The following is a 13,089-nucleotide window of genomic DNA, read 5'->3' on the forward strand; positions in this document are numbered from 1 at the left end:
GATCCTTTCTTTAGACTTATTTGCTCAAATTCTGTATTAGTCCAGATTTAACCCTAAACTTGGTGGTTCTGATCTAACTCAGTGTCACAGGCCTCATTCATGGAGTTGGACTAAAAATACTCTTTTGTCTCAGAAAAATGTAATGAAGTTGCATGCGTTAGACTGAAATGCTGTGCTAAGGTAATGGAAGCTACAGAATGCCATCAGAAAGACAGCCGTAATGACAAAATACAAGACACTAGGCAATTTTATTTACCTGAAATACACTTTAAATTGTTTCTCAAATTGAACAATGCATTTGAAATAACTCCTCCTTGAAAATATTTAAGAATAAAATTGCATACCCTTCAAATGATATACCAAATATTATGCTATAGCTATTGTGTCTGTAAATTTAATGTAATATTCACTCATTCAAAAACAGTGATAACTGATTCTTTTAATTGTCAAAAATTTGGCTTTTCCAACAGTACCGAGCACTCAGCATTTAAAGTTTAGCTCCCTATAATATAGATCATGTTGGTTGTTTATGATGTGAGTAATGTCCATGTAACATTAACCACTTAAAGTTCAGACTGAGCCATGCAGACTATGTTTATTCTTGGTGGAGATAGGCATTCCTTGAGCACTGATGGTTGGGTGAATCTGGTGTATCTCACCTTTCTAAGACAAGCTTCCTTCATAGTCGGTGTTACAGGAGGGAAATTCTGTCCCCAGAGACAATGCTAAGTACATCTTGGTAAAGGCCCAGTTAACATGGTAGAAAGATGGCCACCAGCTTCTTTCTTAAATTATTGCATTGTATTTCTTTAAATTTTGCCCATGACTTTTAATTTTGCTTTGTCTTAAGATTTTGTGAATTGCTTTTGTTAAGAGACCTTCCTACTACCAATGTGATGTTGGAAGAAGTTGCGTATGTGTGACTTTGAAGGACATCTAGTTGTCTCATTTGTGTTGCTGCAGACATACATCTGTCTCATGAAACAAGTGACAACAGGATGTTTGGTGTAACTGGACCTTTCCATTATTCATTTCTTGTTGATTACATGTAGCAAAGAAATTTAGAAAGTCAAAATTAGGATACTGAGTTTGCTGTTACCATTGGTGTGTGGGGAATGTGGTTACAAAATGCCGGCTGATTCTTTCTCCTGGGGTCTGGCTCTGATACTGGACACACTGAGTATTTTGGGACTTTTGCCCTCATCTTGCTCTTCCAGGACTTGCAGTTTACTCACTACGTGCTGCTATGGAGTGCTCCAAATCTCCCTGTCCTACCAAGTAGGCATTGCTGACTCTCACCGAGTGCTGTTGGTGGCCAAACTTGTCAGGCAGTTCCCTCAGTCAGGCGGCCCAGCTGCCGTGCTGCGCTGCGTGTTGCTCAGTGCCCCGGGCAGCAGCTCAGTGCTCTGCTTGTGACCGAAACCTGCACTGGAGGATTCGGTTCTTCAGGAGTCCAAGTCTACAGAGCCCAGGATTCATCCTTAGACACTATATCCCACATCATCTTACTGGTTACCTTCCACTGCGTACCCCTTGGGCACATTTTAGTGATTTCCTCGTTCACCTACTGAGCGTGCACACAACATCCATCAGTAGCAGCAATGTATATTTTGTTCATACATGTTTTTAAATTCTGGGTTTGGATACTTTCCAGTTTTTATATCCTCACTGCACATTATCACTAGTTGCTGTGTGGAACGTCACTTAAAAAGTGGCTGGACTGCAGGCTTTCTGCATGTCGCACTGCTTACTGGTCTCACATGCGGTCTGTAACAGCTGAGTAACAGACGTAGCAATTAGACTGCATAATTTTGTGGCACGCGTAACAGTGCTTTTTCTATCCAGAGAACATAAACTGTGATAAACTCAAGGCTCTTTTTGTAGCATGTACCTCTTTTTAACTAGAGAACTTGTACTGAGAGTATTTTTCAAGGTAGTCGTGAGGAAATTGTACCACGGTGAGAGATTGATGGGACACCGTTTGGGCATCTCTCCCTCTGCACTTCCAGCTCCCCCTAGTGTTCACTTACATCTTGTCCCTCTTCTGGGGAATGTCCGTAACCTTCCAGTCCTATCTATGAACACCGACCTGGTTCTGTGGTTCTGCTCTCCCAGTAGTATAATAATATTACTGAATTTGTATGTTGTGATTCAGTGTATTTGACCAGAAAACAAAAATTACACCTTTCCTGTAAGTATGCATGTTTGATGAAAAATGAAGGAGAAATATTTTGTTCATTTTGTTTTCTCTAGTCCTACCATATTGTGTGTTCTCTCCTCTTTGTGAAAAGCAGCAAGTCCACCTCACATCAGTCACATGGGTGCAGTGTAACACAGCAAATAGAAATCTGGCTGACCATCCAAACTGATAAAAATAAATGAAAACATGCAGCATGTGAGTAGAGATGCTCAAAAAAAAAAAAAAGAAAGAAAGGAAATATGAATTTTGAATCTTAAGCGACAGGCCTGCAAGAACAAGTCGCGTTACTGTGGCATAAGTATCAAAACCAAACAAACAAAACCCCAAACAACAAAAGTAACCCTAGGGCTGAGATGCCCTACTGAGAGATGTATGGTGTTTGTCATGTGCCTACTGTCTTTGATGCACAAATGTGTGGTGAGTGACTGAAGCAGGAGCAGAACACACGGTTGTGTTTTGTGTAATGTGAACACTGTGTAGTGCTTCCAATGTTTGAGTATGGAGGAGCAATAGAGGTTATCTCAACTGAATGCTAACAGAACCTGTGTAGTTACTGTATAATATACTGCATCCATCTGTGTTTTTGCTTGCTCTACATATTCAAGCAAAATTGCTATTAAATGTTTAGAAGGTTGTATTTTTTTCACAATTTTTTTTCCCCCGTCCCTCTGCTCTATTAAGGCAGGCTGCTTCAGTAACTATAAGTCCAACAGCACAAGCTTCCAAGTGACAAATTACTATTAGTATGTTTTTGCAACCTCATTAAATGATCTAAAATAGCTTAATTATGTAATTCTACATCTGTGGATGTTTTTAAGGAAATATTTTAAATTTATCTGCCAGCCTGATCCCATGCAATACATAATCAAATTATGGTCCTAATTCAGGAGAGCATTTAATTGCATTGCTAATGGGCTCTGCTGAAGTCAGAAGTTTTAAGTGTTCTTCAACTCAAACAAAAAAAAATTAAATTCTGATTTTGAACTGGTGTTATTGTGAAGGAGGGATACCCTTTCACCAACTGTAAAACAATGCTGTTGAAAAGAAAGATTGCTTTTATAAACAGGAATAATTTTTACCTTTTAATTATTACCTGTTCCATGCGTGCTTTGGATTACACTCAGTGTTGACAGAGAGCAGTGCTTTGAACCTTAAGGAGTGAACAGCATGTCACTGCTTCATTTCTTTTGTTCTAAATTTACAACCAAAGCCAGAGGTGTTACCTGCATGAACCACTGATCTCATCCCAACTGCTTTCTCCTCACCTGGTCGCTCCACAAATGAGGTAGCATCTGCAGAACTGGTTGGCAGGCATTGCTCCAGCCTGAAAGCTCAGTGTGTTACGTTGCGTTAAAGTACCATTTCCACGTAGGTGGCCTGCAATGTTCTATTCTCATGTGTGAGCACTTCATTTATGAGATCTAATAAAATGAGTAATATTAAGTAATTTGTTCTTACAACACCTCTCCTCTCCCCAGAGGCAGAGAGCTATTATTGGATGTGTTTTGCAAATAGAGACCTGACATCCAGAGCGCGCAGGAGCAAACTTAGGTACGTAAAGGACTGAGGCCATGGATAAGTTGAAACAAGAAAGGTTCAAGTGGGATATAAGGCAAAGGATTTTTGCCAGGAGGAAAGCCAGGCATTGAACCAAGTTGACCAGAGAGGTTGTGCAGCTTCCACCCTTGGAGATGTCTCAAGATGTAAATGCATGAGCGCTGAGCAGTCTGGTTGATTTCAGAACTTACCCTGCTTTGAGCAGGAGGTTAGACTGAAGACTGCATAAGGTCCCTTCCAGCCTGAATTTTCCCATGATCACGTAATCCACAAAGCCCAGTAAGAGGGAAAAATGCCAAAATGTATATCAGAGTTCTGGCATGAACAAGTAATGAGTATTGCCTGTGTTAAGTTCAGTATCCACGTTATTTGCAAATCTGAGGTTTCCCTGCAGGAGTGTTATGGAGCATATCATTCCACTGAGGTTAGCCCAAAACAGGGAACACATGGCCATTTTCTCTCAAAACGATGGCTAAGGGAGATAGCAGTCCTTGTATTCTGTGTAGCAATGCAGGAGTGAGAGGCTTGCTTGGGGAATGCATTGTGAACATTGTGAAACAATCCTTGTTTCCATCACAGCTCTGGTGGATTCACAGTAACCTTTCTCAGGACCTAGAATAATGCCCTAATGACAAGAGGGATGTGGGTTAGTGATGGGGCTCTGTAAGTCAGGTTGATGGTTGGACTTGATCTCAAAGGTCTTTTCCAACCTAGGCAATTCTGTGATTGTAAGTAGTCTGTTCGGGAGTGCAGTCCACCCTTCTGGCTGAAATTTTATGACTGCAGTCAGGAAAGAAGTGCCGGTGTGCCTAAGGGTAAATGTGGGTAAAAGATTAATTTCTACTTAGCACAATGTAGACTTCACTACTGCTTCTCTTTCCTGGAACAGGATGGATTAATCTCTGATAAAGAAAGACAGCAAGCAAGCAGGGCACCTTACTCTGTAGACTCTTTGATTCAACCAGCAAGTTGTGATGGGGAAGGTAGGAAGTGAATTAGTTTTACTTACCCTAGGTACTGTCACTGCCACCTCCTCTTCAACATCTGTGTCCAGAACAGAGACAGACTACAGAACTCGGGAAAGAGGGTGCTTACTTCACTAGTCCACATGTGACATCACTATTCCTGCTTCTAGGGCTGGTACTTGATACATCGGTATGGTGATGGCTGGTGTTATACAACCTAAGCATCTTCTCAGCTGTGGCTTTAAGTAACTGAATCTTCTTCTAGATCAGAAGCTCTTAATCTAGATCTGTTTTTCTGGCTGAAATTAAAGTTTACCATCTATGTTTTCTACGTTTTAAGCAATCCAGAAAGAATTCCTAGTTCTTCATGGGTGGTTTGAATACAGAATGAGGAATCACTAACTTTTTCCCTCAACTTTTATTTTTTTAAAGTGTCTTCAAAACATTCCTCTGGGCAAAACCAGAAGCATTTTTTTTTTTGCTAAGACATTATTTTTGTAGGTGTATAACTTTTTAACACATCTCTTAAATTCCTACTATATTAACAATAAAAAGAATTACACCTACCCAAAGCATATGTGATACAAAATGAGCAAACAAACAAACAAACAAACACATTTGGAGCTAGTAAAAAGTAAAGAAAACAGTTGAAAGAGCACACACCCTATTCTTATTATGGAACTACCACTGGTATTTTTTCTGTTTTTCTCATTGATTTTTCTATTAAGCAAAAGTACTAAATAAGTATTTGTCAGAAAACTGAGTCATCTGTGAACACATGCTAAAAGAGAAGAAATTGCAAAGTACATTTTGATCTAAAAAGCATTGTAATTGTGAACCATCAGAAGCTTTCCCAAATGTCTCTTGAAACAGCATACCTACTGTACTTAGTTGTGAACTAAGCAAGATAATACCTGCTGTTTGTTGCTACTAGAGATTACTAGATGTGCTCTCTTACAGTGTTAAAGCATCTAGCTGAAATTTTGTTCCCAACATAATAATTTTCAGCTGCAAGCAGAATAAGGGGGTATTTTGTTTATGAAAGGAAAAAAGAAGGAGGAAAATTATTCTCTATAACGATATGATGAAGCACCAAATATTAAACAACAAAAAATTTGTAGATATGTAAGAGGCAAGAGGATGATTTGCTTGAGGTCATTGTTGCTATTTTAAAAATGAGTTCAGGAATGATGTTGGTCTGGGAGTTGTCTACTAGGAAATTGTCTTTTGATTCTTGGTACTGGCCTTCTCTGCTCGTCAAAACTGCCTTAGGGCCTAATTCAAAAAAGCTTATAGATGTTATTTCAGTTAGTTTCCTTCTGTTGATTCAGCTCAACATGCTCTATAGGTTGGAACAAAGTAAGTCACATGCAACTCTTCATTTTGCTTTAGATTGGGAAAGAAAATGTGTTTCAGAGAGTCTTCTGGAAAATATTATAATCGCAATTCTATATCCGAGGACCACTTTTATTGACCAGATTACATGTAGCGTTGGCTCTTCTGTTGCAGTAGTCAAGGATTTCTCCATCTAAGCAGGGTTTTCTAAATATTCTACATGTTTTCACGGCAAACTTTCATCAGCATCCAACATACCAAAGTCAACCAAAGAAGTAAAGCTGAGAGACAGAGCTCTTCTTGCTGCTCTCACATCTGGGTGTTACAGTGTCTTCAGCATTAGATGGCATCTATCTGCAGTTGTTTCTCATGCTTACCAGAAAGAACGTGAAGTTCATTATCAAGACAAAACACAATTAGGCCATAAGATCTTTTTGAATCATTTTTTGTAGTAATTTTAGTCATGATGTTTTGTTTAAGGAAACATCAGTTTTTATTGTTAGAATGCTCGTGCTTTAATAGTGATAAGGAGTAACACTGTGCTATTTGCTAAATGCTCAATTTGCAGTTGAAAGTAAATTTAATCTCTTGAACAACCTGGACTTCAGTGCTGTAGGTATGCAGTACTCAACTCTTGCTAAGGCTCAACTCTTATTTAAATCCATGAGTATCCAGTTTAGGCATTCTGGTAGCTGTTCAGGCTCACACATTTCTCTCTCTAACCCATAGATTGTTTCCAGTAGCATCCATTTCTCGCTTAGACTCAGGAATTAAATACAATTCCTGTACATCCAACTGAAGAGACTGGAAAGAGTATCACGACAAGAGGAGTGAAGAGCAGAATCTCTGCACCTATCCTCTTTTAAATACACTCCTTTGAAGGGCCTTCTCACAACATGTAAATAACGTGTTTTTCTCATTTTGAAGTACTGTTGATTCCAGGTTTCTTTGAAAGTCATTTGCCCCTGCTGTCATCCTCTGGGCTCCCTCAGCAGTCTGTCATTGGTATTCTTTTTTCTCTTCACTCTCATCTCACAGAGACGGCAGTGACTCTCACATCTTTCTTTCGAGTTGTCCTCTGACTGTCACCAAAACCAAGCAGCTCCTGGAAACTTTCCTTTTGTTAGCTCATGCTGTCAGCTTTGGTGAAATTTCAGGACAGACACAGCCTAAAGCTTCATGGCTTGTAGCAAACACATTTTCTTTTTTAACATGATTATTAGGTAACAATAAGGAGTGTTTGTGTACACACACCACCAAGCATGGGTTGGAAAGGTCTGTTCCTCAGCAAATCCGTGATTCGTCTTTTCTTCCACTCTCCCAGTCTTTTCTTCGCTCTCTTTTTCATCCCTAATGTAGTTACTAATGCTGAGCTGCTGAATCCAACCATTCCCCAGTTATCTCTGAATTTTATCCTTCCTTCCTTCCCAACGTGCATTACCTCTGTTCTACTCCTGGGTCCAATACTGTTAATGCATGCGGCTTCATTACTGCTATTTTCGGGTATGGTAAACAACTGAAACCTATAAACACAACAGTGACCTTTCATGTGCATATTTTTGATTTGTATGTATATTAGTAATAGTATGAATAAATGCTAATCCAGATACAATTTTTTCTCTCTTAACACTGAAATCCTCATTTTTGAAACAGTCTTGTTCTTCTGGATGTGAAGAAGGCTACTAATGACATTTAACATAGCCTTTGGCTTCATTTTCCTTATTGAAATTATTCGTATGTGTGTGTTTGATGGCAGAACTTGACCTTTTTTTTTTTTTTTAAATCTTTTAAAATGTGCTGTTATCACGCTAGCCTGAGATGACTCTGAGTATACATAGGAGCTCTTTGGATTCAGCTGTTTTCTTCATTACTCACAATATGAATTCACAGCGGTATTAAACTGTTTTGCATTCCTGACACCTGGGTAGTGCAGCTGGGGTCCAACACCTTGCCATGAGCCAGACAGGGATCATATGGTAAGCACCAGCCCTTCATTTCAAGGGAAACTGCAAGCCACAGGCTGTTCCCAGCCTTACTCATTGTAGCCGTTTCGTTGAGGTTAACTTCTGTGTCTGAATGGTGAACCCCAGAGGCAGTTATCCACCAGGAAAGGTTTTCAGGGTGTTCTGAAAAGACGTGGTCAGGGATGTTGCTTTCACTAACTAGGCTGCAGCAGGTGCTTACCTCTGTTAGGGTCCCAGGCAGTGACATCAGTCTTGCTCTTTTCAGAATAGCTTGAGATCGATTTGTGCTTTAATAGTACTGTTGTGGGCACGTACACCTAATAATTTCCCTTGTGAAACAATGAAGGCAAATGCAGGTAAAGTTACTTGCTTCACGTATACAAAACCTGGTAAACTGCTCTGTTGCCTAAATAAGAAGGGAGTTAATTCATTACATTTGATAATTGCTTTATTTTTACACAATGATGTTGAAGTATGTGTCTGGGTCGAAGATATTCTAGCATAATAGAAACATCAGTAAAACAAGTGTAATGTTTATGTCTCTAATATGTAGATATACTGCAGTGGCCCCCCAAAATCCCTGTCAGGAACAGAACCTGCTTTTTGTAAATAGTTATGGAGATAAACCGAGGTCTGCTTCTGTCACTCAGGAGCACAGGAGCACCTGTCCCTCTCTAAAACACCCCATCATCCTTTTTCTTGTTACAGACCTGAATGCCTCAATGCCCATATGTTTTTCAGCAATGCAAAATAATTTGTTTATTAAATAAGTTGTTGGAAGTCTTGCTGGTTTGTATCTCATCGTATCTTAAAGAGTAATGATGCACCACTGTGCCCTGGCATACGAGATCCTTACGTCCTATAAGCTAGTATAACTACTGTAGTTTTTGAAAAACTGCCACTTTCATCCCACAGGAAATGGAAATTGCAAGGAGGTCTATGATAATTCCAAAATAAAAAGCAAATAAGTGTTTTAACAGTGGGTGTAATCCAACTTCAAAAAAGATTTCTTAGAAACATAATGTCTTGTCTTTAAACCAAGAGTGGATTAATAAAGCAAGGATTATGTGGGGCTTCCTGGCATAGCACAACCTGCAGTCAGTTAAATACATGAATAAGATACGTGATCAGAAAGGTCCTTTCTAGCTTCAAAATGTGGAAATCTATTAAAACTGATGGGAAAAGAGGAAATAGCATTTGCTGTGACAGAAATTTATGCTAGGATTTCACGGCTCTAATTTTTGCATGTTTTTGCAAACTTGAACTGGTGGAAAATACTAAGAGGACAGTGTTGTGTTTCTGAATCCAACATTGGGAGAGCACTGAAGAAATAGTCCCTTACCATGAAGAGATAACGGTTGCTTTTTGGAAGAGTGCTAGCTACCATTTAGAAATCATGGTAAAAAAGTCTTGTCCAATACATGAAAGTTACTGCTGCTTGCTTTGATTTGATTTTGAAGTTTTTGACTTGGTTCTTAGGGAAGAACCAAGGGAAATGGGAAAACATACTTGAAATTAACTTAAAGAATAGTTGAGAAGCTGAGCACCCTACCCCTTCATGTTTAGGGACTACAGATGTGAAGATTCTTGAGCATATGAGCGGTTGTAGCTGAGTACTTTTGTTTAATCGTTTCATCCTTCCTGAAGCAGGATCGCCCACAACTGAGGAATGGGATTCTAATAATAGACTAAATGATTTTCACTTTTTCCTTTATAACAAAAAAAAAAATGTAATGGGTAAGCAGGAAGGCATATTTCCAAGATCCCTCCATGCTAGGAGTCACCTGGGTGTTTCATATGGCCCAGCTTACATAAATAGGCAAAGCATTCCACTGCAGCTGGCTGGACGCACATGTTCAGCAATTCCAAGGTCAATTGGACTTCTCTAACCCTGTTTTTGCACCTATTTGGTGTTATTAGGTAAATGTTTAGATTCTGTTCGTAGCTAAGTAGAATGGGGGCCTTCATTTGAACCACTTTTCTGGCAGTTTGTACTATGTTTTGTATAAAATCATCCTTATCTGACTTTTGTGGTTACTTGGAAGGTATGTTTGATAAACTGTTATGCATGGAAGTTTGGATTTTGACAATTGATACTATGGCTGGAATAATACAATACATTATTCATTAGTACAAGTCCAAAAGTACTTGATCTTTTCTCTCGTTTTTCTTTCTTTGCTTTGTATTTGGATGAATCACATGTGACACACCAAAAGAGAAATTACAAATTTCCAAGGCAAATTGGATCTTACAGAAGAGGTGAAAGGTGCTTGTCAGCTTGCTTTATCAAAAGCATAGATCTAATTAGTTTTTCAGGCTAGTGACAAGAGGTTACAGGTATTTTGCTCACTTAATTTTCTTGCAGAGGGAGTAGTTTCTCTGAAAAGGATTTTCAAAATTGCCTGATATTGTTTTACTTAATTTAATTGCTGGCAGATGATGATGTTCTGGCAACGCATACTTTCAACCTTGAAGAAAATAAATTGAAAAAATAGGCATAGACTGGTCCTAAGGGAAACTTTAATGACTTATCTACACATGAAATGAAAACTGAAGGGGATAAAACACACAGTAAAATGAATTTTCAATCACCACTTGAGCATTGTGTATGTTTGTGACTAACAGTCATGTTTTTTTTTCCATTGAAACGGACCTTCTGTGCTTCAGAAGAACCTGGCAGGTGATGCCTTTTGGGGAGCAGATATTCACAAATAAGAACAGAATGGAGGAAGCTTACTGGTTTCTTTAGGCTGTTTCAGCTTGAGTGACAGCATTAATTCTCAGTCTGTTTTTAGGGGGTTATCTTACCAGATAATGGGTGGTTTGTGTGCACAGGCATTTTGCATATGGACTCGGAACTTGTGCAAGTGATGTGGCTTTACAGATTCCCTTTTTAATGGCATGGCAATTACAAAAATATCTATTTAAAAATTGCCAAAAATGTCTGGCAGAATTTGAGAGGTAATTAGAAACTTAGAAAGCCTGTGATTGTAAATAAAAGCCTGCCTGCAAGTTGCTTGGCCTTTAACCAAACTTGTGACAATGACATAGCAAGAATTTAGATAATATTATTATTTAGTGCTTTAGAAAGCAGCTGTATTGATCCTTTAGTGTTAGTTTCACCTTTTCTTTTGTACACATTTATAGTGAGATATGCCAGTGTATAGTGGGATGTGCCAGCTTTTTCGTGAAAGTTGAATTGTGATTGGTTTTCAAGCATGATTTTCTCATTGAAGAATGGGGGACAGGGGACTACTGTGAACATGGTCTTGCAGAATATATAGATACCAGAATCTGGCAGGATTAAATAAGAGTACTAAGTTCTAAATTTCAGCGCTTTTGTATGACTACACAGATGCTAGTTTGTACTCTCTACCTAGCCAGAGATGCAACCCCTACCAATAGCCTGGGACAAAAGATAAAAACACGAGCACTGTAATATCTGCATGTTAAAAAGAACTGGTGTAGCTAAACTCACCGACATGTATTTTGTCTATGGCTGATGGAGTGAAAGCTTTGGGGGCAGATTTTCTGGTTCAGGTTAGGGTTGGCTTTCTGGGCTGCAAATGCGCATTGCCAGCTCGTGAGCCACTTCTGCATCAAATCTTGAGAAATCTGATTAGATATGAATTATGTCTTCAAAAACCAACAGTTTTAAATGAACTAGAAAATGAAAAGCACCAAAAGCATGTTGCAGTGATGAATTCTGCACTGGCTGACAGGTAAATTAGGTGAACTGGTAGGTTTTGTCCACTTGAAATTTGTATCCATGGCAAGACACACCAGGTGGTGCTGTTATACATGAGCTTTGCAATTCTTAGTCCTAGCAGGTTAATGCTTTCTTGGGAGGATAAGCTCTGTATTCGTACTTTATTTTTTATTCAAAATTCTCTTAAAAGGGAATAGTACAAGTGGTAAGGGACTCACCTGGAGCCTTGATCATATTTTAGAGATGATTCTTGAAGCCTAGTTATTCTGCTGAGATTTGTACAGGAATAGATTTCTTAACATTCAGTTTGACTACCTCATTTTGGAAGCAATATATTTGGTTCAAATACATGTTTAAATTTGGCATACATCAGCTATTAATAGAAATTATTTCTATTAATATTATTCTCATCTTTAAGCGCTAGAATGTGCTGGAAGGTCTGCCTTTAGCCTTGCATCAGGTAGGGGACAGAGATCTTAGAAAAGAGTGCATCAGATACAGCCAGGTAATATTAATCACACCTTTTATGACTGGAAAACTTTTCCAGGATTCTGTTTATTTTATCTTCATCTCCTTTCTCCATTCTTCTTTATCGCTTTCTTCTCAAATTTTATATACTTTATTTTTCCTTTCTTCATCTTTTGAGGAAGAAATGGATCAATAGAAATTTTGAAGTCTCTGATTTTTAAATACAAAACTTGAAGCTGAACTCTTAGACTGGCAGCTTTTCAGCTAGAGAGAATTATTCTGTTTCAAACATAAAGTTTGCAATTGGATTCCAAGTTAATTGACATGTTAGAAATGTTTAAGTTGGGTATTTTACTTGAAAACATTCAAAGTAGAGTCTTAATGGATTTTTTTTGTTAGATCCACTGATTGTAGTATTTCGTATTATACTTCACATGGAAACTACAGAATTTCAGACATTTTCCCCCTGGTATCATGGAATCTGAACTGTCTAGCTGAGATTTTCAAAGTTGATTAAGGGATTTGGACACAATATTTCAAGAAAATCAAGACAGGACTAAATCCTCCAGTCATCTTTGAAAAGTTTCATCTTCATTCTGTTGCTACTAGGTATTCCTCTGTTCTGTGGGTTTGTGAGACCAACAAGGATGCTTCTGGCCTCTTAATTGCTTCCTGTCATTGTATGGGGTAACAGCTGTTGATCTCAGTTCCTGTTGTGACCAGAGTTGCCTTAAAATAACTGGTTTTGAGAACTTTTAAAAGATGTGAATAGAAGGAGAAGGGAGAATTATTAGTTATTTACAGCTATATTTTAATACAGGGGGGAACTGTATATTGAAAAGGCTAAGAAAAATGTATAGGAAAATGTTATTTACCCTTGCTCTGGTCAAC

At 38.5% G+C, this 13,089-nt stretch overlaps 1 protein-coding gene across 10 annotated transcripts in view; it reads left to right on the top strand.

Moving 5' to 3' along the window:
• The window catches only part of SLC24A4 (solute carrier family 24 member 4), a 98,778-nt gene that overhangs the window by 21,195 nt on the left and 64,494 nt on the right, over positions 1-13,089 (top strand). For 4 of the 10 annotated variants that reach the window (XM_083838883.1, XM_083838881.1, XM_083838882.1 and 1 more), the window contains 2 exons: positions 3,679-3,751; positions 4,647-4,740. The exons of the other annotated variants lie outside the window; for them this stretch is intronic. The gene's annotated coding sequence lies outside the window, so the exon portion shown is untranslated. The remainder of the gene's footprint in view (positions 1-3,678; positions 3,752-4,646; positions 4,741-13,089) is intronic. 10 annotated transcript variants of the gene reach the window in all.

Source organism: Anser anser, assembly GCF_964211835.1.
Source record: "Anser anser genome assembly, chromosome: 5".
NCBI lineage: Eukaryota > Metazoa > Chordata > Aves > Anseriformes > Anatidae > Anser > Anser anser.